Source organism: Canis aureus, chromosome 4, assembly GCF_053574225.1.
Source record: "Canis aureus isolate CA01 chromosome 4, VMU_Caureus_v.1.0, whole genome shotgun sequence".
Classification (NCBI taxonomy): domain Eukaryota; kingdom Metazoa; phylum Chordata; class Mammalia; order Carnivora; family Canidae; genus Canis; species Canis aureus.
The window spans coordinates 31,354,880-31,381,226 of record NC_135614.1 but is presented as its reverse complement, the minus strand read 5'-3'; the positions used below and the strand labels follow the sequence as shown (position 1 = coordinate 31,381,226).

Here is a 26,347-nt window from a genome sequence, read left to right as displayed (position 1 = left end):
GAAGCACTGATGTATTTCCTCCAAGTGATTTTACCCCTAAGGAACAATATAATAACCATCCCAGTCTCTCCTGCTTCTGAAGGGTATGACACAATGCCTAGTACCACCACGATTGGCCAGGCTGTTTGGGTGAGACCATTTGGAAGGCAGGGAGTGGCTCGTGAATGGAGCTCTTCCTCCAGAGCGGAACTAGGCCCCCACTTAGTGCCACCACCCCCAGGCCGCCACCACAAAGATCTAATGACCTCAAGCTCACAGGCTGCCCAGGCCTCAGAGAAAGAAGGCTGCAAAGGGGCGAAGTGTATGTTTGGCTCCCCCGTTCCAGAAAATGCTCTCTGATGGCTGCTCAATGTTCAACTAGTAGCCCCCCAATTAAAGAGCACAAATGAGATTTCACAACAAGCAGAATCAGGCTGGCACTGGGAGCCGTCAAACCTCAGCTGCCAGGAAACAAGTCCCTGCCCCTCTCAGCGAGCCCTCCGCAACCCCTCAGCAGCTCTTGCCCTGAATACTAGAACCCTCCATCAGACCAAGCCCAGCCCCTCTCCAGGCATCTTCCTGCGTGAGTGGGCCAGGCCCCCACCCCTAAGTAAGCACTGATCCTCAACACACCCAGTCCTGTGGCACCTCAACTGGCACCTGCCCCACTACGTCATCTGTCTGCCCTCACCCAGAGGGGCCCTGAGCCACCCCGGCACCTGGGTACATGCCACTCCCTCCTCCTTGCCCCCTGGGAATGAAAACCCCGCCACTACCACCACCTGACTCCCTTGTCAACATGCCCCCTCCAAATGTGTCCACGTTTACACCGTTGCTTGTATTTCACGGAAAACACCTAGGACTCAGGAGACTATGAGGGTACAGGGCCAGCTTCTGGCCTGGAGCCTTCAGGAGTGAGGATGGCCCCCAAACCACAGTCAACAGGTGCTCTTCAGACCCCCTTCTTTCTCACAGTAGCAGGTGGCCTCCTTCCTAAGCAGCTGGCTGCTGAGGCAGGAGCTGTCCCAGGAGCAGAAGATACACCAAACCAGATCATCAGTGTGGGTCCTGACCAGGTTGAGAGGAGGGACAGAGAGAAAACAAGGAGTAGCACAGTAGCATGAGTGGTTGGCTGGAAGCAGGGATGGGAAGGGCGGGGAAGGGGGAGGAGCTGCGGGGCTCCCACCAGAAGGCCCTGGAGTACACAGTTCCCCCCACACCCCCCACACACAGCACCTCCCTGGGTCCCACTCAGACAAATGAGGCAGCTCAATCCCTAGGAGGAGGGTGAGCCACAAAGTTGTCAGACTGGTTGGCCCAGGATGGAGAGAACAGGAAATACAGGGTACAGAGGCCAAAGAACAAGGGCCAGACAGGGAGGGTCGTCCAGCCCTAAAGGGCTGCTGTCTGGCACCCCGACAACTTTGGCAACAGGAGCCAGTGGCAGGGTGGGCGGTGGGGGGCGCTGCAGGGAACCCAGGCCCCGGGCTTCGCTGTTTCGCGGGTGCTGAGGGGTGATCCAGCAGCCGAGAGTAAGGAGCCGGGAGATGCTAAAGAGGAGGACTCAGGTTTCTGGAAACAAGGAGAGCCACCACTCCTGAGGAACAAGAGTGGACAGTGAGGAGCTCAGGGCAGCGCGAGGACCAGGAGCAAGCCTCGGAACCCTGACAGACGGGCTCTCCTCGACCAGACTTAGCCAGGCTCTCTGGAGCCCTCCGCGAGGCCAGGCCTGACCCAGGGCTGCCATCTCCGTCCTCGCACAGGCCAGCTGCCGCGAGACTCCTGCTGAGTCTGTTCAGCCCAGAAACCCTCACCCTCCATGCCTGAGCACCTCAGCTTCTAAGAACCCCGGGGTAACAGCGGATCACCCTAGCCTGCCTTCCTGAGGTCAGTCATCGAAGGATCACCCTACCCTCTCCGAGACGCCCCATCCGCCAACCCCCTCCACTCTGCCCCTTGGCTATTAATCTCCGCTTTTCCAGGCTGTATTTGAGGTGGAGCCCAATCTCTCTTCCCCGCTGCAAAACCCCAAGCAGAAGTCCTCCTCTCTCTTGCAGTAGTCCTACATCAAGTCCGCTTTGCTGTCTTAACAAGTGTCAGAGTAATGCTCTTTAGCAACACGGAGCTCCAAGCCTTCGGGGACCCAAAAAGGTGGGACCCACCTGGCCTGGGGCTGGGGCTGGCCTTCCACACCAAGGCCCAGGGACAGACCCATCGGCCTGAAATAAGACCGCCAATGTGCAGGCGGGCCAGGCAGGAGGGAGGTCTCTTCATGGCAAAAGCCACTCCATGAGCAACCAGAGCCTGTCTCCAGAGCAGTTGGTGACAGCAGCCGGGAGGCACAGATGGAGGATCACGACGTTCCTGCTGCTGAAGGTCACACGGTGGCGTGAACTGCTGCAGTGGGTGTGTGGGGCCCAGTCACCCCTCCCCGGGAGGCCCACATCTGAGCACGAGGTGGCTCTTTTCCTTAATGCCACCTTCTGATAAGCCAGGCTTTTCTCGGGTGGCCCAGAGGGCTGGCTTCTGAGACTGTGAGCATGAAACCCCGCCTTGGGCTGTGTGTCCTGGGAGATAGATGCTCCAGCTCTCGGCCCTCCCAGGCTCACGGCTCAGACCTCTGGGTGTAGATGATGAAACCGATTCAGGGGACACTCGTTTCATTCCAGCAGCTGCTAGGGACTCTCTCCTGGGTGTCAGGACTAGGAATTCCTCAAAGCCTCTCTTTTAAAAGCTCTCTGGGCCCTGCAGATAGCTTGGCACAGGCCCCAGCAGCTGGTACACGTAGTCAGGGAAAACCCAGAAAGGTCATCAGACCTCTTCTCGGCTCAAGCCCTGCCCAGCCCCTTGTCTTGGCCTGCGTCTCCCCAAGTCTTAACCCCCAGGAAAGCCTAGCCTTAGCTCTCCCAAATCCCAGGGAACACACAGTCTCCGAGAGCACCAGGAACTCACCTCTCACCCACGATCCCAGAGGCCACTTTAGAGCCAACTGCCGCGGCTCGCAGCCACATGGCGCCCGCTGACAGAGCCCAACAAGAGCGGGGCCGGTCCCTCCAGTTATCCAGCTGATGGACACCAGGACTCGAAACCTTCTCCCTGGCTGCTCAGCAAGGGAAGCAGAACAGACCCCAAGAAGTGAAGGGTTTAACCCCACCCTGCCCAGGCCCACTGCAGCTCGGCTGACCAGGCCTCCAAGAGAGAAACCACAGCACAACAGAGCCCGGCCCAGCCCTACCCAACTCCACCAAGCCCAAGAGTAGAGGAAGTGGGGTTCCCAGAATCAGCTCCAGTGAGCACTCTGCCGAGAGCTGTCACTGTGACAGCAGCAGCCCCCAACCAGATCGTCGGGCCTCACTAATCCTGGGGCTCAGGTCCTGCTTCTCAGACCTGAGGTTAGTGTACGGGAGCTTCCCAGTAACCCCACGAGAGACAGAAAGGGCAGACTCTTCTCTCATTACAGAGGAGAAAATCATACGGGGGAGGGAGGATTAAAGACAGATACTCTAAGTCACTCAGCTAGAAAGCAGATACAACCTGAAAGCTGGCCTCCCCACTGTCTACCCTACAAGCCAGACAATGTTATTCGTCTTCGTGCTTGACTGGCAGAGGCACTGAACACTTCCCACCACCAGCCAGGGCCTGTGCTATTCCAACACAGGCACCTGCCCTTGTCTGAACCAAAAAATATGCTCTTAGGTAGAAAATGGATGTAGAGACATCATGAATACCCCACACTGATTCGGAGAGGACACTGCTGTAACGGAAGAGAAGACAAACCAGGAACACTGGCATCCACCTAGGCCAAATAGTACCCTGGGAACTCTGCTGAGCAGCCAAGAGTGCAACCACTGCCGTAAACCCCCGTGACCTCGCCCTCTATTCCAGGTGGGAAAGCAGAGAGGCCCCGGAAAAGGAGGAGTTAGGAGTAAGGACAGGAAGTGAACCCAATACAGAAGAATCTGGGGTCTCACCACCTCCACCTCCAGTGCTTCCTGGCCCTGCTGGAAGTCACCAGAGACCATGCAGGTGACAAAGCACAAAAGCAAGGTCCATAGTGTGGCTAGCTCTTTAACACCCCGCAAGGGTGACTCGAGTGGGAAACTGCAATTAACAGAGAGGTTCTGACCCCTTCGCTAGGCCAGAGAACCATCCGAGCCCCACACTCAATCAAACTTGCTCTCCGTATGTTTCCATCTTTTAGTGCCCTTGTTACCTTTCCTTTCCATGCCAGCAGGCCTACAAGCTCAGCCCCAAGGTCTCAGAAATGGAAGAGGAAGAGCAAGACCTACCTGTTACTGCTTCTAGAAAAGGTGGCTGCCCCTACCAGCCACACACAGGTAAAGCATGGGGATGTCCAAAATCTTCAGGGCTGGGGTGCCAGGGCTGTGATGGGGAGCGGAAGCCCACTTCCCTTCCCACGGGCATTAACATCCCTCTTTAAAGGCCACCAGGACCCAGCAACAGAAATCCAGGGTCATCATCCCAGTGCACAGCCCTCAGCACGGGGCTAGGAGCTGAACGTGTGCTTGGGGGGAATCCACGGCCTGGGACTCACCACGAGTCCTTGGGCCCATGAACAAATAAATGAATGAGCAAAAGAAGACCCAAGGAACTCCCATAACTTGCCCAGGGTCGGAAAGCAGGCTGCCTCCACAGACTACCTGGTATCACCCTGACGCGCACTCTCGTTCACCCCACCGTGGCACCTCAATTCACCTTCTGCCTCAACTGTGTTTCTTTAATTTATGATCAACGTTTCCAGTGACACTCCAACCCAGGCCTCGAGAACAAGTCCCAGAGGAGGACACAAGGGCAGGCAGATGGGAGGCATTCCAGTGCTGTTCACCAAATGTCCCCAGTCCTCTTCCTCGCCCCACACTGTACGTATAACTAGGGCCACAAGGCTGCTTCGGCCAGCAAAATGCCGCTTCTGGGCGGAAGCCTTAAGAACCAGGGGGAGACTGATCACATTCTCTGTCCCTCCATCCAAGTGTCCAGGAATATTCCAATTAATCGGTAGGGGTTCACAGTGAGAACAACAGAAAGATATGCAATGGATCGGGTGTGAGCAGTAAATAAACCTCCGAGATTTGGGGACTGTCACCACAGCAGACCCTGATCTATCTAGACAGACAGAGGCCGTGACTCACTCCCCAATCTTCTCTGCACGGCAGTGCTGGGCTTCCCATTCCCAGGCCCATAGGAGACAAAATCGATGTCAACAATTATGCAACAGGAGTCAAGGGTGACTGCTAGGTGCCCAGACAGACGAGACGCTTTCAGAAGCAGGGGATAAAAGGATCCTGCGCTGCAGCACCTACCAGTTCCGCTGTGGACTGGCCCTGGGCAGCACACTGACCACCTTTCGATTAGAAATGACGAGAGCTGCTACCATGGAGACCTTGAGCAAGTCACTCTGTGACCTCTCTAGAACAGTGTCCTCCTCCATCATATGGGACATAAATGTTATCTATCATACTGTGTCGGTTCAAAGGTTAAGTGAGTTAATGCGAGTGAAGCTTCTAGGATGGCACTTGGTGTACGCGTCCATGAAGAGCAAGTCTCAATAAACTCTTTGTTACCATATATATATATAAATATATATATATATGATTTTACTTACTTATTTGAGAGAGAGAGAACATGAGGGGAGGGGAGGAGGCAGAAGGAGAGGGAGAAGCAGACTCCCCACTGAGCAGGGGCCTGCCGCCAGGACCTCAGGATCAGGACCTAAGCCAACGGCAGACGCCCCTGTTACTACTCTCAAACCCTCCAGAGAACTGCTGTAAGCTTGTCCATAACCTCTGCTAGGTTTTAAATCCAGCGCAGGTCGCCCAGCACTGGCACAAGGGCACTCTGGAGGCTCGGCCAAACTGACAATGCGTCAAATCCCTGAGCACTTGGTGACCGGGCTTCCAAAACACCCTGGCCTCCACAATCACTATGACATCCCGTCCTCTCCTACATGTGTATGAGCTCTATCCTCCCAGACTCAAGCATGGGAAGGGAGGCACCCTCACCTGTCCTGGGAGATTAGCACAGCTGCCCAGCTGGTAAAGAAGGGGAACTTGCCTGGGCAACCAACCCTCCACAGGCCCTTCTTCATGCCTTTTCTTCCTGTGGGCAGCCACCTCCAGAAGCCCCACTGGGTTTGCCCTCCTGCTTGCCTGAATAATGCCGCTTAGACTGAGATCAAGGGCAGATCAATAACCACCCCTCCCCCCAAGCACATCCTACCTGTGTCCGGCCTGGGCTCTAAGACCACACAGACCTTTCCTACAGGTCAGTCAGAGGGTTGTGGGCCTGGAACAGTGCCTGCAATCAGCACCTGGCACCTCTGGCATCCCATAGACTCTCAATCATGCTTTTGTTAAATGACCTGAAGGTCACATTTGATGGTCCAAGCAGTGCAGTTTGAAGATGGAGAAATGGAGAGAGATCAAGAAATGCTCCAGCTGAAAGTGGAGTGCAACAAAGGATGAGGCAGTAGGAGGGGAGGAGGAGAATCCCTCTGGTGGCCTGTCTGCCAGACACACAGGATCCTCAGACCAGGACAAAGTTTGAAAATAGCAGAGAGGAGCTAGAAGGACATATGGGGCCAAGATGGAAGAGTGTGCATTCTGAGGGTGCCAGGGCCCAGGAGGATCCCTGGAAGGAAAGGTGCCTCTGCCAACCACATGGCTAGTTGAATGCAGAAGCATAGAGGATGCTGGGGGTGCTCTGATGGCCTAGACACCACGTTTCCCTTCACAAATGGGGAAGGGTGGCCTAAACACTCAGTAGGCACTAACTTCCCCTAATTTGAGGTTAAAGGGTATGAGGAAGGCTACTTTTGAGGATTTGGCAGGCAGCTACACCCACTCCTATGGGCCCAAGCAATCCCCATCCCAGAAGGGAGACCTCTAGAGAGCAGACACCGATGCCCCTGGACACCAGCAACGCTGGACGGGACAGCCACTGAGCCTGCACATACCAAGACGCTCGTCACAGCCCGCAGCCAGAGGCCAGGCCCCCACCAGGGCCCACGTCTTCCCCCAGACTCCCCCCAGCAGGCACTGCTTCTAGCAGGAGACCAACTCCACACACATCCCAGAGGTCCCAGGACTGAAGTCTACACACACACTTCCTACCAACCTGCACCACCATTGCTACACACACACACACACACACACAAACTTCCTACCCATTGCACCATCGTCCTCACACACACTTCCCACCTGCACCACCACCCCTCCACGCACACACCTCCCACCCGCCTGCACCGCCACTGTCAACACACACACCTCCCGCCTGCACCACCACCCTCCACGCACACACTTCTCACCCACCAGCACCACCACCCTCCACGCACACACCTCCCGCCTGCACCACCACCCTCCACGCACACACCTCCCACCCGCACCGCCACCCTCCACGCACCCACCTCCCGCCTGCACCACCACCCTCCACGCACCCACTTCCCACCCGCACCCCCACCCTCCACGCACAGTTCTCACCCACCCGCACCACCACCCTCCACGCACACACCTCCCACCCGCACCGCCACCCTCCACGCACCCACTTCCCACCCGCACCCCCACCCTCCACGCACACACCTCCCGCCTGCACCACCACCCTCCACGCACCCACTTCCCACCCGCACCCCCACCCTCCACGCACACACCTCCCGCCCGCACCACCACCCTCCCCAGCGGCAGGAGCGGCGGCGAGACCAGGCAACTCCGTACCCGCAGACCCAAGTCCCCCGGAGCTCCGGGGCGTCCGGAGTCGGGCTTTGCCCCCAGGCACAGCCTCCACCGACAGCGCGAAGCCTCGGTCCCCGCCGCGCCGCCCCCGGCCGCCCCCACCCCGCGCGGGGCACAGCGGGGCACGCGGGGCGCTCCTCGGGGCACACCCACCGCGGGCGGCAGGAGCCCCGGCGCCAGGCCGCTCCCCGGCGGCGCCCACCCCGCGCGGCGCCCGGCCCGGCCCGGCCCCCGCGCCCGCGCCCGCCCCCGCCCCCCGCGGGCCGCCGCACAGACAAAGCCAGCGCCGCCCGCGGGGCCGCCTCGGGGCAGGGGCGCGGACGCGGGGCGGCGGGGCCGGGGGCCGGGGGCCGGGGGCAGGGCAGCCCCGCAGGGCGCGCGGGGCGGCCCGAGACAATGAGGCCGCAGGGCCCGACGCTCCAGCGGGGACTCCGCGCCCCACTCACCCGGGCGCGGCGGCGGCGGCGGCGGGGCGGCAGCGGCGGCGGGAGCGGCTCGGCCCGGTCGGCCGAGGAAGTTAGAGCAAGTTCGGAGGCGCGGGCGGGAGGGCGCGACTCCAGCCGTCCGGGCGCTGGGGGCGGGGCGCGGCGGGCGGGGCCGGGGCGGCGGGCGGGGCCGGGGCGGCGGGCGGCGGCCGACGAGAGAGCGCCCTGCCCTGCGCCGCGCCGAGGCCCCGCCCCCGCCGGGCCCCGCCCCCGCCAGGCCCCGCCCCCGCCAGGCCCCGCCCCGCCCGCACGGCCTTTCCGCCCGCGCTGCGGCCGCCGCTGGGGTCCGCGCGTGGGCCCGCCCCTTTGTCCGGCTTGGGGGCCGCGGGCGGCGCTCGACCGGGGGTGCCCCGCGCGGAGGCCCCGCCCCTGCAGGCCCCCCCGCCCCTGCAGGCCCCCCCGCCAGGCCCCCGCCAGGCCCCGCCCCCGCCAGGCCCCGCCCCCGGCCCCGCCCCCAGCCCACCCGGCCTTTCCGCCCGCGCTGCGGCCGCCGCTGGGGTCCGCGCGTGGGCCCGCCCCTTTGTCCGGCTTGGGGGCCGCGGGCGGCGCTCGACCGGGGGTGCCCCGCGCGGAGGCCCCGCCCCTGCAGGCCCCCCCGCCCCTGCAGGCCCCCCGGCCAGGCCCCCGCCAGGCCCCGCCCCCGCCAGGCCCCGCCCCCGGCCCCGCCCCCAGCCCACCCGGCCTTTCCGCCCGCGCTGCGGCCGCCGCTGGGGTCCGCGCGTCGGGCCCGCCCCTTTGTCCGGCTTGGGGGCTGCGGGCGGCGCTCGACCGGGGGTGCCCCGCGCGGAGGCGCCGACCGCCCTGCCGACGACTCGGCGGGCCCCCAGCCCGGGAGAACCCCGAGTTTGGAGGCCGAGGGGAGCCCACATCCCCGGGGGTCCGGGGGTGACCGGTAGGGGGGAGGGAGCGCAGGATTAGAAAAATGACCATATTGCAACTAGGCGGGGCGCGCCCAGCTGGCTCCCACGGCGGAGCGTGCGACTCTTGATCTGGGGGGTCCTGAGTTCAAGCCCCTGTTGTGCAAAGAGCTTACTTTAAAAGAAAAAAAAGAGAGAGAGAGAGAAAGAAAAGAAAAAAAAGAAAAGAAGAGAAGAGAAGAGAAAAAGAAAAGAAAAGAAAAAAAGAAAAAAATAGGCGCTCCTGCCTGGCCTGGGAGGCCGGGCGGGAGGGTGCTTCAAGAGAAGGGCAGTAAGTTAACATTTTGCATTTCTTTGTACACTGGGCAGCAAAGACCTGCTCCTTCTAGTCTCGGTGCTAAAAATACCCAGCTTTCTTTGGACCGCCTGCTGAGATTTGTTCCTAAAATCTGTCCTGGGGACATGGCTGAGAGCACTCTTGGGAGGAAGGAGGGAGACCCGAGGTATGGCTTGCACAGGGGTGGTCACGCCGCTGCCTGGTACTGAGATTAGAAAGGCTGACCTCAGCGGTCTCCTCCGGCCTCTGTGTGAGGAGGCGCAGGCACACTTCTGATTCTTCAACTCATTCAAGTGGAAGAGGGTGAGGTGGGCAACAGGAAGGTGGCAGCTATCGAAACTGGGCCACGTTCTGGTGCCAGCAGCCAACAGGTTGGTTTCTCCATAAGGAGGACATCTTGCAAGGAAGACAGTTCTTATTAAGGAGAAGGCAGCCTGCTTGTGACATCCCAGGCAGCTGAGGGACCTGCACAGGGAACCTGTCCATTCAGTCACCCTTAGGCAGATAGTGAGTGCTTGACTGAGGGCGTTATCTGTCCCAGGCCCTATTTTGACCCTGAGGATGCAACAGTAAACGTGCAGCCGAAGCCTCTTGCTCCACAAAGCCACTTTCAATGGAGCTGGCAGCGAGGGTCTTTGAGAAGAAGATGCTGAAGTCAAATGGATGAGGAGACGGCCTGGGGAAAAGCCAGGCGACACCTTCCAGGTTGAGAGTAGCATGTGCCAAGGCCCTGAAAAAAAAAAAAAAGGTAAGCTCTGGATGCGGGAAGGAGCTGATGGAAAACAGTGTGGCTTGAATAATAGCGGGCCTGTGAAGGAGAATCAGGATGAAGTGGGGAGGTGGGCAGGGCATGCGAGACTGTCTCGCATGGAGGCTTTATATTAAACCATTGAAGGGTTTTATGCAGAAGACTAACATGTTCTGATTTACTGTGTGAGGAAGACATTGTGGGGGTGGGGGGTGGCAGGCAGAAATAAAAGCAAGAGGACAATTAGGCTGTTGTGGCAGCCCAGGCCAGAGATAATGGTGGTTTGGACCAAATTGTGGCCACACTAAGATGAGTAGTTGAGAGAAACTATTTTGGACATGAACTCAACAGGACACATAGGGAGGACGGATGTCGGGAGGAGAGGGAGAAACCAAAGATAACTGCAATTTCTGGCTGGAGTAAGCAGGTAGACAGGGCCTCATTTGTTGGATGAGGTTACCTAGATGAAAGGCACTCTATAGCTCGGGGAGAAGCGTCGAGAATTCTGCTTTAGCAGTGTTGACTTTGAGATTCCCGCCAGAGACTCAGTTCAGTTGTTGAGATGAGGAGCTCAGAAGAGAAGCCTGGGCTGGAGGTGGGCCTTTGGGAGGCATCATCTTAAAGACGTAGAAACTGTGGTATCTGAGGAAGTCACCTCAGGTGAGCCGGTAGTTGCAGAGGAAGGGAGGGCTCACGAGGAACCCAGAGGAGCCAGAGCAGGGAAGAAGACGGAAAGGCTGAGCAGGCAAGGGGAGAACCAGGAGACTGCTATGTCCCAGAGAGGGAGAAAGGAAAGAATTTCTAGAACAGAGTGGTCGGCTGAGTTAGATGCTACTTAGAGCTCAGACCAGCTGAGACAGGGAGGGATCCATTGACTCTGGCAGCATGAAAGACATTGGCGAATGTGATAAGGACAGCGTGCCTGGAGTCCTGGGACAGAAGCCAGACCATGGTGGAGCTATCGTGTTTGGACAGCTTGTGTAGCAGGGAACAAGAGAACCTGGGAGGGGTCTCGAAATGGATGTGGAATCACAGGAGACTTTGGCAGAGATTGCTAGGTGACCCTGATAGCCATTCTCCCCCTGGCCATGTGGCTCCCCCAGAATAAAAGCAAGTTGTCAGACTCCCTTGCAGCTAGTTATGGTCCTACGACTTAGTTCTAGCCAACTAGCAGCAAGGCGGGGTCCTACGACTTAGTTCTAGCCAACTAGCAGCAAGGCGGGGCAGCGTCAGGTGTATGTGTAGCTGAAGCTCAAGCAACCATATTAGACTTCAAAGTGGAAGGCATGTGTTAAGGATGTTGTCAGTGCTACAGGTTAGAAGACATCGGGGTCCTAATGTGTAGGGAGCCACCATACCTGCTCTGGAAGACCTGCCTCTTGACTTTGTGAAAGAAAGAGATTTCTGTCTTGTTTAATCTTTTGTTTTCTGATACTTGTAGCCATATCTAGTTTTAACTTTTAGAATACAGAGGGGGTTCATTGAAATATGGAAGTTGCTAGAGCAAGTTTAGGGACTGATAGGAATGATCCAAGAGAAAGGCAGGTGTGAGGATTCTGAAGAAAGGGAGATGGGGCGTGGGCCCTAATGAGAGGACACCTCTGATAGAGGGGCAGACACCTTCACCATTCTCGAGGGGGGTAGTGGAGGCAGAGATGTTGGCAGTGAGGTTGGCCTTGAAAAGAGAGTCATTCACACCTGATGACAGCTGCTGAATTCTGGATGTGAAGGACGTTGTGAGCTTAGAGCAAGGAAGAGAGAGAGAGGATGAAGCCACCAGTAAGCACCAGGAACTAGATGGTGGAGGTCCCGCCAGCCTCAACAGTATGAGGACTAGCTGTGAAGAGGGTGGAGGAAATGCCCACAGAGCCACCATGGCCTCCACCCACCCCACCACCCGGCCTCACTTAACAGTTCCTTTATGCCATTTCCCCTGCCAAATGAGACCCACTAAGCCTTACCTGACCCGTTTTTATGGGTCACCACTTTGGGTGCCTTCAGAGCATCGGGGATACACAAAACAGAGCAGGCCCATTTTATTTTCCTGTTTTAAAAAAATAAAACGAATCCAGAGATGGACAGCCCCAATCCGTAAAGGGGCCGACTGTATTATCACCAGTGACTTGGTTTCCAAGTCTGTAATTACCGAGAATATGGCTGAATTACAGTGCAGACTAGAAGCCTGAGCTGTGGATTATGGGAACAAAAACCAGTACAGGAAGGAAGAAAAAGAAGCTGACAGACAGGCTCCAGGCTCTTCTCCTTTTCCTGGACCTGCAGTCGACTGTAAGTAAAATTTTATTTTATTTTATTTTATTTTATTTTATTTTATTTTATTTTATTTTATTTTATTTATTTTTGTAAGTAAAATTTTAAATGGCAGAGCTTGGTCTTTATTGTCCTCTGACTTCCTCCTTCCCCCCACTGGCTCCATCCAGTTCCCATTTGGTGCTGCCCTCGGTGTACGGCCAGGTGGGCGGAAGGCACTTGAGGAGAAGTGGGGCTCGGTGTTCGAGAAGTCCCTGGGTGAGCGGGGCGAGGCCGGTCAGAGCTCTCCGCTGCAGGAGGAAGCTGGGCATCACCCCTTCCTTCCTGAAACCTTCCGTGCGCTTGACTTGTATGCACACCGGGCTCCCGGCCCTGCTAGGGCCCCACAGGCCGCTCTTTCGGCCTCCAGGGCCCTGTCCTCGATAGATATCGTCCTGCTTCCCCGAGTCCCTGTGCCTCAGAATTCTCCCTTGGTCTTTATCCCGTCACATCTCCCCAGGCTCAGTCCCTCTGCCCCCAGGGTCTTAACTAGTGTTCAGGTGCTCCCTCTTCCCTACGTGCATCCTCTCCTTTCAACCCCGCGTGGGAACCTGCTTTTTCAAAATTACACTCCGCAGCCTCCCTTGGATCTAAGACGTGCCACGCGGCCCAACCTGGCCCAGAAGACCCCAGCAGGTGTGGGGGGGATCCAGTTCAGGAAAGTTTCACTTCCCTCACACATGTGCCGCTGCTCTCTGCTTTTTGCCCTTCTGCCCGTGTCGAGTGCACGTGGGAAAGAGCTAGAGCAGCCCTCCCGGGACCACCAGCCGCTATGAGGAGGGCCGCTTCCTCAGTAAGGAGAGCCCGAGCAGACCTACGGAGCCGACGGGCCTGAATGGAAGCCTATGCCGGAGATGACCTCCCAGTGCCCTTCCAGCCCTGCCCCTCCGTGAGTCACCCATACCGGAATCACTTCAAATGAGAGAAGATGGCTTTGCCAAGATGTGGCCAGATGAGACATGAGAGGGAGGGAGCATGTCAGAGAGGCTAAGACAAGGCCCCGTGAGGCTGCCTGCCCTGCCCCCCAGCTCTGTCCCTCACAGCTGGGATGTAAGGGACAGACACAGAAGTGAAAGTCACCTGGAAGTGCAAAAATTGCTCCTTCGGGAATAATCTCATGTGAACTGACCTTCACAAAGCTATGCATTTATGAAACAAATGTGGTAAGTGGTCTCAGGGCGTCACACAGCCCATAAGTGATAGAAGCAGAACCATCAGCTTTATGTCCAATCTTCCCCCCCAACACTGTGCCCCTGGGGAATCATTAACACAGGGATTTGGGGGGCTGCTGCGCCCCAGGGATCTCTCTGCTCAGGCCCTGTCAGAAGGAATCCTGGGACTCTCTTCCCAGAAAGGGGAGAGAGAAGCACCCACACACGCCTGAAGCAGAGCAGAGCATTGGTGGATGCTGCAGGCATCGTGGGTGACTCCAGGCCCCTCACAGCTTTTTGCTTGCTGGTCCCCTGGGAGAGCCCCGCTGCCCCCCTTCTGCTGGGCAGTTCCTGTCATGTGCGCACACTGCCATCTAGGGGCAGTTGGCTGACCTGGGTTGATCAGGCCCCTGCCTGGTGCGTGTGTTGGGGGAAGGGAGGAGGGCTTCTCAGTCCTTGTCTGACGCTGTGGAGCTCGCCTTCCAGGGGCTTCTGTTCCCTTGGCACTCCTATTTAGCCACCCAGGAAGGTCCACGTATTGCACACCAACTCCTTGGAGCCTCCTGATCTCCCCTCCTCGTAGGTGTTGCTTCCCTTCCCAGGCTCTGCGCTAAGCCTTCCCCCTGCCCTCTCGCCTCCACAGGCCTGTGAGGTCTCAGCCCCTCCTGTGTCTTTAGGCCTCTTCTGTGCACTGGCCTCGCTCCACGTTTACTGCCAGTCCTGCTCCCTCTCCTGGGCCACCATCCCAGTCTAGAATGGAAATCGGATGCCGTCAGCCGCCTCCTCTAAACTCGTAAAGTTGTTTTCACTGAATGTTCTACAGAGACTGACCAGGTGCGGTCACTGCAACCACCTCTCTGACCACAGGCCACCCTCCCACATTGACCCGGCCTGGCGCCTGGGTGTAGTGGCAGCTGCACGCACGGCCCTTCAGGACCAGGTGTGGGAATCGGGTCTCTCAGGAGGGAACTGCCCCCCTGGCAGAAGGAAGCTGCTTCACCCAGGGCTGGGGGGCCCAGTGCTCACCAAAGCCCCCTTCTGTCATTTCTGGACAACTGATGAGTGGCCCCAGCCCCTGCCTCCCCCTGGAGCAGTTAAGGCCTTCCTTGGAAGGGCCTCCTAGTTCATCCCCCACCCCCACCCCCCCAGACACGCACTTCCCCTCACTTCCTGCACACAAGTCTCTGGATCTGCTTCTGTTTTCTGTGTGCCTGGCCTCCTCATGTGCCATCACCTCAGCTATGAACCTCTTCTGTCCCTTCCCTTTGACGGTGTGAAGACCTGCAGCGACGTAGAAGCCACTCAGGCTGGTCCCTTAGCCAGGTTCTTCAGAATACGCCTGGAGGTGCAGCCACGTCCCTGGCTCCCACAGCGTCCCTCCTACCCTGACACTGGTGTGTCTCGCTTTGTTGCTGCTGTTCCAGCTGCCACTGGCCAGCTGGTCACCGGCCTCCCTGGTGCTCCTGCCTGGCATCTGCCCACTGCCTCCGTGGTGAGTCTTTGGCTTTCGCCCTCTTCCTCTGAGTGGCACCTGCCGGTGCCCCAAGTGAGTTACTGGTTGCTTTGCTCAGCTGTCACCACCCACATCCTTTCTTAGGGAGAACTTTTGTGCCAGTCTCGTAGGTGCCCGGCCAGCCCACGAGGTCCTACTCGGAGTCCGGAACCCATCCCAGGTCCTCGGATCCACTGTGCCCGGGGTGGATGGTTGGTGGCAAGAGACCCGGAGAGGGGCCTCCTGGAGGAGGTGCAGCGTGCCAGCTCTCACAGGTCCCCAGGAGAGGGTGGCGACACGTGGCATACGGGCACATGTCTATCCTGTCCCCTCTTAGGGCTGCTCAGACAGACAGATAATAAGAAACAAATTTACATCCGTGCAGTAGCATTTTGTAACCAGTCTTAGTATGAGTGTGCAGATCCGGTGTGGTGATGCCTGTGTTCTCCTCGATTTTGGAAGGTGGCTGAAACATTTATGAGACTTTGAATCATTAGAATTAGGAAGAGGGATCCCTGGGTGGCGCAGCGGTTTGGCACCTGCCTTTGGCCCAGGGCGCGATCCTGGAGACCCGAGATCGAATCCCACATCGGGCTCCCGGTGCATGGAGCCTGCTTCTCCCTCTGCCTGTGTCTCTGCCTCTCTCTCTCTCTCTCTGTGTGACTATCATAAATAAATAAAAATTAAAAAAAAAAGGACAAAGTTTAAAAAAAAAAAAGAATTAGGAAGAGCGTAATTGATTACATGTAATGTTTAAGTGTTCGGGGAAATCTACTTTGTTAAAATCATAAAAATTCAATTTATTAGTTGTAGAAATAATGCAGGCATCCTTTGCCTTGTGCTTTGCTTTCAGAGGCTTTGCAGATACTGCATTCGTCACAAACTGAAGGTTTGCGGCCACCCTGTATCCAACAATTCTGTAGGTACCGTTTTTTCTGACAGCACTTGTGCACTTGTTACATTCAGTCATTCTCATAATATTTCAAAGTTTTTCATTATTACTGTATTTGTTCTTCTGATCTGCGATTAGTGATCTTTGCTGTTATTATTGGCATTGTTCTGGGTGCCTCGAAACGACGCCCATGTAAGACAGACTCTCGGGACACCTGGGGGGCTCGGTGGTTGAGCGTCCACCTCTGGCTCAGGGTGTGATCCCGGGGTCCCGGGATTGAGTCCCGCATCAGGCTCCCTACAGGGACTCCTCTGTCTGTGTCTCTGCCTCTCTCTCTGGGTCTCTCATGAATAAATAATAAAGAAAATCTTAAAATTAAAAAAAAACAACTTGCATTTGTTCCATGTGAACACATTGACTAATTAAACATTTTCAACAAAGTACTGAAAAACTTCAAACAAAGTACTGAAAAAGCACACACTAGGCTGTGTGCTTAGTAAACCTCAGCAGCTGGTTCACTGGCTGGAAGTTTTTGTACCCCCCCCCCCCGCCCCCAGGGCTCCAGGTGTGGTGTGAAACTCAGGTCACATCAAGCTGCACAAAATTCCTAATGGTCCGAGGAGCTTGGGGAGCCCCACTGGCCTGCTTGGGCAGAGGCTTTAGGGGAAATGCAAATTCAGAGAAGCCTGTGGGAGAGCTGCCCCCCTGGAACCAGCAGACCTAGGGGAACGGAGCCTTCCGTGTACGGCCCCGACGGTGCTGGGTTTGCCTGGGGGAGGGAAGGCGGGTTCTGCCGCCCAGGCCCTCCGCTCGGCAGGTGCAGGCTGGAGGAGGAGACCCGCTCCCTCGGGCCCAGAGACACAGCCAGCTCCTGGCCTGGGCGCTGCTGCTGGCCCTTTGAAGCAAGGAGCTCCTGAACTTTCCCTCGGCTGCCTTTATCCAGCTCTCATCTTCCCCTCAGGCTTCATGACTCAAGAGAACCGTGGGGCAGACCTCAGGCCTGCGCGCAGTGAGGGTTTGGGGCGCCAACAGCAGCGAACCCCTCAACCCAGGGCAGGGCCAGCTCCTCCCACGGGTCCCAGCTGGGCCAGGTGGCCCAGCACAGGACGGACACCCTCCTGTCCCCCGCACGGACAGTGCAGGTCCCACGCCCTTGCCTGGCTCCCAGCCCCCCGTGGGGCTCCCCACCGCTGTTCTTTACCACCCAGGGGGCTCTGCGCACAGAGAGGAGCACGGAGCTCTACACCTCGTGTGATGTGCAAGGGAGGGAAAGTGAAACCGCCTTGCTCTGCATATTCACGGGCAGGCACACCTCGGAGATGCTGTGGTTCCGTTCCAGGCTGCACAGTAAAGCAAGTGAAACGAAGTTTCTGGTTTCCCGGTGCATATAAACGTCACGTCTCCACCACAGTCTCTCACTTGCATCTATAAAGGATGCAATGGCCTATGTCTGAAAAGAAACCCAGTGGACATGCCTTCATCAGAAACTGCTTTATTCTGCTTCTCCCTCTGCCTGTGACTCTGCCTCTCTCTCTCTCTCTCATGAATAAATAAATAAAATCTTTAAAAAAAAAAAAAAAGAAAGAAAGAAACTGCTTTATTGCCCAAGGACACTAACCATCTTTTTGCTGGTAGAGGGCCTGGCCTCCGTGTTGATGCTGAGACTTATGGGGGTGGGGGGCGCCCGGGGCAATTTCTTAACATAATTCAACAATGAAGTTTGTTAACCTCCATCGACTCTCCCTTTCACTTGAACACTTGGAGGCCACTGTAGGCTTATTAATTGGCCTGCTTTCAATATTGTCGTGTCTCAGGGACTAGAGAGCCCCAAGGAGAGGGAGAGAGATGGGGCAATGGCCAGTGGAAGCAGCAGTTAGGACGCACACAACTATTTATCAAGTGAGTGCTCTTTCTTTTTTTTTTTAAAGATTTTATATATTTATTCATGAGAGACACAGGCAGAGGGAGAAGCAGGCTCCATGCAGGGAGCCTGACACGGGACTCAATCCCAGGACCCCAGGATCACACCCCAGGCCCAAGGCAGATGCTCAACCGCTGAGCCACCCGGGTGTCCCCTATTTCTTCTTATGTGAGTTTTGGCAGATTATGTCTTATGTGGAAATTGTTCATTTTATGTAGGTTACCACATTTGTGAGTCTAGTTATTCACAGTATTCCTTTATTATCCTCTTCATGTCCGAGGGGACTGTATTCATGTCCATTCTTTCATTTCTGATGATAGTAATTTGTGTCTTCTCTCTTTTCTTCTTAGTCTGGCTACAGGTTTGCTAATTTTAGGGATCTTTTCAAAAAATTAACTTGCTGGCTTAGTTGGTTTTTCTCTATTCATTTTCTGTTTTCCATTGCCTGGATTTCTACTCTACTTTTTGTTTCTTTTCTTCTGCTTACTCTGGATTTACTTTGCTTTTCTTTTTTACTTTCCTAAGGCAGAAGCTTAGATTAATTGATTTTAGATCTTTCTTCTTTTCTAACACATGTATTCCATGCTATAAATTTCCTCTAATCACTCCCCTCACTGCATCTCACAAATTTTGATAAGTTGCATTTTCACTTTCACATAACTAAAAATATTTTCGTAGTTCTCTCTAGACTTCTTCGTTGGCCCATATGTTATTGAGAAGTGTGTTGTTTAATATCTAAGTATTGTGGGGTTTCCAGCTATCTTTGTGTTATTGATTTCTAGTTTAATTCCACAGTGGTCTGAGAGGAGACATTGTAGAATTTCAATTCTTTTAAATTTGTGTAGTTGTGTTTTATGCCTCAGACTGTGGTTGGTCTTGGTGAGTGCTCCATGTGAGTTGGGGGGAGAATATGTATTTGTTGCTGTTGGATGAAGCAGTCTATAGATGCTCATATGTCCAGTAGATTGATGATTATTGTTGAGTTCAATTATATCCTTACTGGTTTCGGCCTGCTGGTTCTATTTCTGATGCACAGGTGTTGAAGTCCCCAGCTAGAATAGTGGATTCATCCATTCCTCCTGTGGTTCTATCAATGTTTGCCCCATGTATTTTGATGCTCTCTCGTTAGACACATACACACTAGGATTATTTTGTCTTCTTGGAGAAGAATGCCTATATCATAGGTAATACCCATCTTTATCCCTGATACCTTTCCTTGCTCTGAAGTCTGCTCTGTCTGAAATTAATACAACTGCTTTTGTTTTCTTTGGATTCTGTTAGCATGGTGTATCTTTCTCCATCTCTTTACTTTTAATGTATATGTGTCTCTACATTTAAAGTGGGTCTCTTGTAGATAACATATGGTTGGGCCAGGTCTTTTGATCCACTGTGATGATCTCTTTCCTTGGTGTATTTTGACCATTGCATTTAAAGTGGTTACTGATAGAGGCACCTGGGTGACTCATTCAGTTGGGCATCCAACTCTTGGATTTGGCTCAGATCATGATCTCGGGGGTGGGATCAAGCCCCACATTGGGCTCCATACTCAACGTAGGGTCTGCTTGAGATTTTCTCTCTCTTCCTCCCCCTCTGCCCCTCCCCATTCCCACTCTGCACTCTCTCTCTCTCTCGCAAGTAATAATTGAAATCTTTAAAAAAAAAAAGTGGTTATTGATAGAGTTAGATTAATATCTATAATATTTGGGGCAGCCCAGGTGGCTTAGTGGTTTAGCGCTGCCTTCAGCCCAGGGTGTGATCCTGGAGACCCAGGATCGAGTCCCACGTCAGGCTCCCTGCATGGAGCCTGCTTCTCCCTCTGCCTGTGTCTCTGCCTCTCTCTCTCTGTGTGTCTCATGAATAAATAAATAAAATCTTTAAAAAATATATCTATCATATATTTTGCCTTTTTTGTTATTGTTCCTATTTTTGTCTTCTACTTTTTTTATCTTTTGTGGTTTTAACTGATTATTTTTATTTTTTTATTCCATTTTCTCTTTGTTAGCCTATCAGTTATTCTTCCTTTTACTTTTCTCAGTGATTGCTCTAGAGTTTGAAGTATACATTTGCAACTAATCCAAGTCCAGTTTCAAATAACTCCACACTACTTCATGAGCACTGTGAGTACCTTCTAATAACAAAATAATCCTAATTCCTCCTTTCCACCAACTGCATCATTGCCGTCCTTGATTTTACTTATACATAAGCATAAATATAAGTATATATAATTGAATGTACTGCTATTATTTTGAACAAACCTATCTGTTAGATCAATTAAAAATAAGAAAAGTGTTTTTATTTTACCTTCCCTTATTCCTTTAATGCTCTTTCTTTATGTAGATCTGAGTTTCTGATCTATATCGTTTTCCTTCTCTCTAAAACAGATATACTTGCAAAAAGTCCCTCAATTTATGTTTGTCTTCGAAAGTAATTCTCCTTCATTCTCACGGGATAATTTCACAGGATACAGAATTTTAGGCTATGCTAATTTTTCCCCCAACACTTGAAAAATTACACTCCACTCTTTTCTTGCTTGCATGGTTTCTGAAGTCTGGTGTAATTCTAATCTTCGTTCTTTGATAGGTAGGGTATTTTTTCCTCTGATTTCTCAAGATTTTTTTCTTTACTTTTGATGTTCTGTAATTTTAATAGGATATACATAGGTGTACGGCTTTTGTTGTTATTGTTTGTGGTTTTTTTGTTTTTTGTTTTTGTTTGCCATTTATCCTGCTTGGTTGGTGTTCCTTGGGTTTCCTGCTTCTGTGGTTTGGTGTCTGACATTAATTCGGGGGAAATTCTCAATCACCATAGTTTCGAATATTTACCTTGTTTCTCTCTTCTCCTCTTTGTATATATTCCCATTATGCCTGTGTTATACCTCAGTTTTAGTTGTCCCAAAGTTCTTGGATGTTCTTTTCTATTACTTTCAGTCTCTTCTTTGCTTTTGAGTTTTGGAAGTTTCTCTTGAGATATCCTCAGGCTCATAGATTCTTTCCTCAGCTGTGTTCAGTCTGGAAGCAAGATCATCAGAATCATTCTTCATTTCTATTACAGTGTTTTTTATCTCTAGTTTTTCTTTTTTATACTTTCATAAATTTCTCTGCTTACATTGTCTGTTCTTGCATGCTATCCTCCTTTTTCCTTTTAAGATTTTATTTATTCATCTGATGGAGACAGAGCACAAGCAGGGGGAGTAACAGGCAGAGGGAGAGGGAGAAGCAGACTCCCCGCTGAGGAGGGAGCCCAACATGGGGCTTGAACCCAGGATCCTGGGATCATGACCTGAGCCAAAGACAGACACTTAACTGATGGAGCCGCCCAGGCACCCTGCATACTGTCTACTTTATTAGACACAGCATATTTATCATAATTGTTTTAAATTCCCAATCTGATTATTCCAACATCCCTACCATATCTGAGTCTGATCCTGATGCTCATTTTGTCTCTGTAAACTTGGACTTTTGCCAATTAGTATACCTTGTCATTGATGGACATGATGATGGGTGGACATGATGTGCTGGGTAAAAGGAATTGCTGTAGGTCCTTTAGTAATATGGCAGGAGAATTGAGTAACGGGTGTGTTGGCAAGAGACTGTCCTATAGTCCCCTGATTAAGTGTGAGTCTTTTATTGAGCCTGCTTCTGTGGACTGTGAACTTCATAAGTGTTCCTCAGTGCACCCCAACTCTCACCAGCCCCCGTAAGTGGCACGAGATGGCCACAGTGGGTCACAGTTCAGCATCTCCCTTCTCCCACACGGCGCTAGAGCCCGCTGGCGTTAGCTGTGGTAATCCCTCCACTTGGCAGGGGGTATGTTCCAAGACCCCCAGCGGATGTCTGAAACCATGGATAGTACTGAACTCTATATAAGCTATGTTTTTTTCCTGTACATACATACATATGATAAAGTTCAATTTATAAATTAGGCACAGTAAGAGATTAACAATAATAACTAATAATAGGACAATGATTATAATGCCATACTGGATGAAAAGTTATATGAATATGGTCTCATTCTTTCAAAGTATCTTAGTGCACTGTACTCACCCTTCTTCTTGTGATGATGTGAGGTGATAAAATTCCTATGCAATGAGAGGAAGTAAGGTCATGATGTTAGCATGTGATGTAGCGTTAGGTTACTGTTGACCATCTGATGATAGGTCAGGAGGAGGATCATCCGCTTGCAAATTGTGGTTGACTGTGGGTAAATGAAACTTCAGCAAGCAAAACCACAGATAAGGCCACTCTATCTCTCTTCCCCTGGGTCAGTTAGGCTCTGACAAAACTGCATCAGGTTATGCTCCCGTTAAATCGTTTTTTTCCCTAATACTTTGTGGGTCTTTTGACTTTGCTTATAGTTCTTGTGCCTTCCAAGTTCTATTATTTATTGAGTGCCAGGCTCTGTCCTGGCTGCAGAGGAAACCTGAGTGATCAAAACCAGCATTTCCCTGCTTTCCTGGAGTTTCCAGTCCATCAATCCAGTGGAAGATGGAACAGCACCAAGATCGAGACTATAGGTTTGGTCCTGATGAAGGAATTGTAGGGCCTGTGGCTACAAAGTCTAGAATAGTCCCTATGTGGTACAGATGGAGAAACAGGCCCAGACGAAGAAACCAGACCAAGGTTTCCTGGCAAATTGGTGGTCTAGTTCTGGAGACTTAGAGCTCTCTTCTATCAAAAAGCTGTTCCTGGGATCCCTGGGTGGCTCAGCGGTTTAGCACCTGCCTTTGGCCCAGCGTGCGATCCTGGAGTCCCGGGACTGAGTCCACGTTGGGCTCCTGGCATGGAGCTGCTTCTCCCTCCTCCTGTGTCTCTGCCTCTCTCTCTATGTCTATCATCAATCAATCAATCAATCAATCTTAAAAAAAAAAAAAAAAAAAAGCTGTTCCTGACCAGCGCTGGGTCTTGTAATATCATCACCCCAGAATTCTATTTTCGTTCTAAAAAAGTGAGGGGTAGGATCAAGATTTTAACTGATTTCATCTGTGTTCAGGAATATTTAGAGTAGGAAGCAGACTGCCACATCCTGCTGGATAAACAGAGCAGATACAGGCCTCATCTGCTGAGGGGGAAGCTCTGCAGGCAGCTGCCCTATAGACCAAGCCCGAAGGCATTTCCAGGGGCTTGGCTTCTCCCACACCATTTCTAACTGTGGCCAGACCAACCCTGAAGGAGCACTTCTGTAAGAGACACTTTGCTCCTGAAATCTTTGGTTACTCTGAAGTGACAAGGGCAGGTTAGAGGCTTACTGCTATCCCCACCCCCACCCCCACTTTTATTTATTTATTTATTTATTTTTATCATCCGCACTTTTAAAATGAACTGATTTCTTATCAATATCCAAAACATTTTTTTAAGGATCATTATGAACTTACGGTTTTAAACACATATGACATGCTTTAATCCATCACAATTATGATACCCAAACTGCCCCATCTTTAGCAAGGAAGGATCTTCTCCCAGGGTGGATCCTCAGTCCTTTCTTTCCACAAGCCTTCAGTGGTCTTGGAGAGCTTGATTCACATTTGGTACAAGATGTTCCAGGCTTCTCTTGTACACTTTCTGCCCCAAGCCCACAATCAGCCATTTCCCTAAGGAGTCCATTGGATATCAGAAGGCTCCAGGCTGAGCTTGGCTGTCCCAAGGCAAAGTTTCTTCACATTTCCTGGCTGAACAACATGGAAACCAGGGCATGGGTGTCTCTTGCCTAACTCTAACACAGATACTCTGTCCAGGGGTGCCTGGCTGGCTCAGTTGGAGGACATGCGAATCTTGGTCTCCAAATCATGAGTTTGAGCCCCACATTAAGTGTAGAGATTACCTAAATAAACTTAAAAAATAAAATAAAATAAAATAAAATAAAATAAAATAAATAAAACATACCCTGTCCAAGGCTTAGACATAAAATGGGAAAGTTCCTTGTGCTTCTCAGATTTCATAATCATTTCTCAATTTAAGGCATTGGTTTTCCACCTTGCCTGCATAGTGGATTCCCCAGAGAGCTAAAAAAAAAAAGGATGCCTGGGTCCATCCCCAGACATTCTGGGATCTGTCTTGAGCAATAGGATTTTTTAGAGTGTAAAGCAACCAGATGGTGCTCAACCCTGGCTGCACACCGTTTATCATTCCGTATGTGTTTTTACACTTCACTATGTATGTATGGAGCTCTAAACAGTACTGTTGTACGTCTGAAAAATTTATGAAAATTGCATCCTATTGAGTGTACCATTTAGAAGCTTGTTCTTCACCCTGACACTGTTTATATGCAGCCCGAGTTGATACTTAACACCTCTGGTTTGATCGCTGTAAGTGCTGGAGCACATTAAAGCCTTTCCTCCAACTCATCATCTTTTGTCCCCTCGTCTCCGAAATTCATGTGCAGTTTAGTTGCACAGGCCCCAAATCTTAGAGTCATCCTTGACTTTCTCTTTCATCCCACCTCCAGTTGTTCATGAAATCCTCTTAGCTCCGCCTCTAAAGATAGCTGGCATCTGGCAGTTCCTCACCCCTCTACTGCTACCCAGGTCCACCCTTCATTATCTCGCCTGGATTTGTGCAACCGTATCCTAAGTGGTCTCCCTCACGGAACCTTTGATCCTGTACAATCATTATCTCAAAGCAGTCAGGATAATATAAATCAGATCGTTAGTCCTCTTCTCAGAACCCTCCAATGGATCCCCATCTCTCTTAGTAAAATTCAGAATTTCTCACCATGACTTGTCAGAGCAACATGGCATGCCGGTCTACCATCTTCCCACCTTCGGCTGTCATCTCCTACTTTCCCCCCCTTACTCCTGTTGCTCTCGCACGCCTTGAACGTAACAATCCCATCCCCACCACTGGGCCTTTGTACATCGTTGCTGTTTCCTCCACCTGGAATGTTCTTCTTCCAATATCCCTAAGACTGTAAAAATTAATAAGAAGAAATCTCACTAAAGGAGAGTCGGCAAGCTAGAAGGGGGAGCCATAGCACTCAATGTCAATTATAGGAAAAATGGTCAATAACAAAATCCACAACAGGAAAAAAAATCAATTTCAGGCCCCAACAGGAAAATGTGTATATTGTAGCTCCTACAGGAACTTGACAACTCTGGGGCAGAGATCTGCCTTTGGCTCAGATCGTGATCCTGGGGTCCTGGGATCAAGTACCACATCCGGCTCCCTGCATGGAGCCTGCTTCTCCCTCTGCCTATGTCTCTGTGTCTCTCATGAATAAAGAAATAAAATCTTAAAAAAAAAAAAAAAAAAGGAAAGAAAGAAGAAAAGAAAAGAAATTGACAACTCCTTGCAACCCAGCCAATGAGAAAACATTGTCTCCCTGAAACCTTGCTTTCCTCTGATACACTTTAGTTCAAAACAACCCCTCCCCACTTCCTCCTTGTTCTCCACAAAATAGCATTCCTCTCTTTTGTTTGTTGGACTCGCCTATGGGTTTGCCACAGCTTATAAGGTCATGAGTTGCAATTCTCCTGAATAAACCCATCTTTGCTAGTTAAAAACTTATTTTTGAGGTAAACAAAACCTACTTTCTTCTGCTTCTCCTAAGTTTCTGCCCAAATACGTTATGAAAGAGGCCCCCTCTAATCATCTGTCTCCAGTAGGTACAGACATCCCATCAGCCCCTGTGCTCTTACTAAGTTGTGGGAAGAACTAACTTCTACTTTCTTTTGTTTTTTAAGATTTTATTTATTTATTCAGAGACACAGAGAGAGAGAGGGGGAGAGAGAGAGAGAAGCAGAGACACAGATGGAGGGAGAAGCAGGCTCCATGCAGGGAGCCCGACGTCGGACTCGATCCCGGGACTCCAGGATCACACCCTGGGCTGAAGGCAGCGCTGAACCGCTGAGCCACCCGGGCTGGCCTGACTTCTACTTTCAACAAGTTTGTTGGGCTGGCCTGGACCATCATTACATAACACAGAAGAATGGCCCAGTCTACCAGGGAAAGAGTCCTTGAATGGATTCCACACACCGCCCCCGCCAAATCCAGGGACCCCCTCCCATAATCATCCTTCATGGCAATTGCTTTAAAAACAAACCAACCTCAAAAGAGACCCTTCTCCTTTAGACCTAGAAAAGGATTTGAGGGGTTAAACCAGAACAAGACAACTTATCCATCCCCTCCGTTCCCAAACATAAACTCACAAATACTTCCCTGCCTGCTTGCCCCGTGGGACATATGCACTGAGAAGAGAGGAAAGGTAGCCAGGGCTGAGGAGCAGTGTTCAGCCTAGAGTTCAGTCTGGACCCTCTGAATCCAATCCACCCTCCACACACACAACCCCCTCCAGCCTCTTCCCCGCAGCTCACCTTCTCCACCAGCCCTCCAGCACCCCCAAATATGCCTGGCTCTGGGAAAACGGGTACTGCTTTCCAGGTGCCCCACCTCCACCCCCCAGTAAAATAATTTTATTTTTAAATAGTCACCCATGTGGAAA

The 26,347-nt window shown here is 52.3% G+C and overlaps 1 protein-coding gene and 3 long non-coding RNA genes across 10 annotated transcripts in view; 2 read left to right on the top strand and 2 right to left on the bottom strand.

Annotated features, from left to right (window-relative positions):
- The window catches only part of TSPAN14 (tetraspanin 14), a 55,475-nt gene extending 47,171 nt beyond the window's left edge, over positions 1–8,304 (bottom strand). Inside the window, exon 1 of one of the 3 annotated variants that reach the window (XM_077895210.1) lies at positions 8,171–8,304. The gene's annotated coding sequence lies outside the window, so the exon portion shown is untranslated. Of the gene's footprint in view, positions 1–7,706; positions 7,751–8,170 lie in introns of those variants that run through there. The other 2 variants (XM_077895208.1, XM_077895211.1) reach the window with 2 other exon arrangements.
- On the top strand, positions 1,214–5,528 carry LOC144312463 (uncharacterized). Its single transcript, XR_013377940.1, has 3 exons — positions 1,214–1,866; positions 4,214–4,316; positions 4,423–5,528. It is a non-coding gene; the product is annotated as an uncharacterized LOC144312463 (long non-coding RNA).
- Positions 8,305–8,970: 666 nt separating the features above from the next.
- On the top strand, positions 8,971–16,502 carry LOC144312462 (uncharacterized). 5 transcript variants are annotated; one of them, XR_013377938.1, is made up of 4 exons: positions 8,971–9,397; positions 9,945–12,437; positions 13,037–15,101; positions 15,225–15,825. It is a non-coding gene; the product is annotated as an uncharacterized LOC144312462 (long non-coding RNA). The 5 variants fall into 5 exon arrangements; XR_013377937.1 differs by having other exon boundaries at positions 8,971–10,151; positions 12,320–12,437; XR_013377936.1 differs by having other exon boundaries at positions 8,971–12,437; positions 13,037–13,621; positions 14,253–15,101.
- Positions 16,503–16,985: 483 nt separating this feature from the next.
- Positions 16,986–26,347, bottom strand: LOC144312461 (uncharacterized). The gene is made up of 3 exons (XR_013377934.1): positions 26,220–26,347; positions 23,286–23,740; positions 16,986–20,922 (listed from the first exon to the last, which is right to left on the bottom strand). It is a non-coding gene; the product is annotated as an uncharacterized LOC144312461 (long non-coding RNA).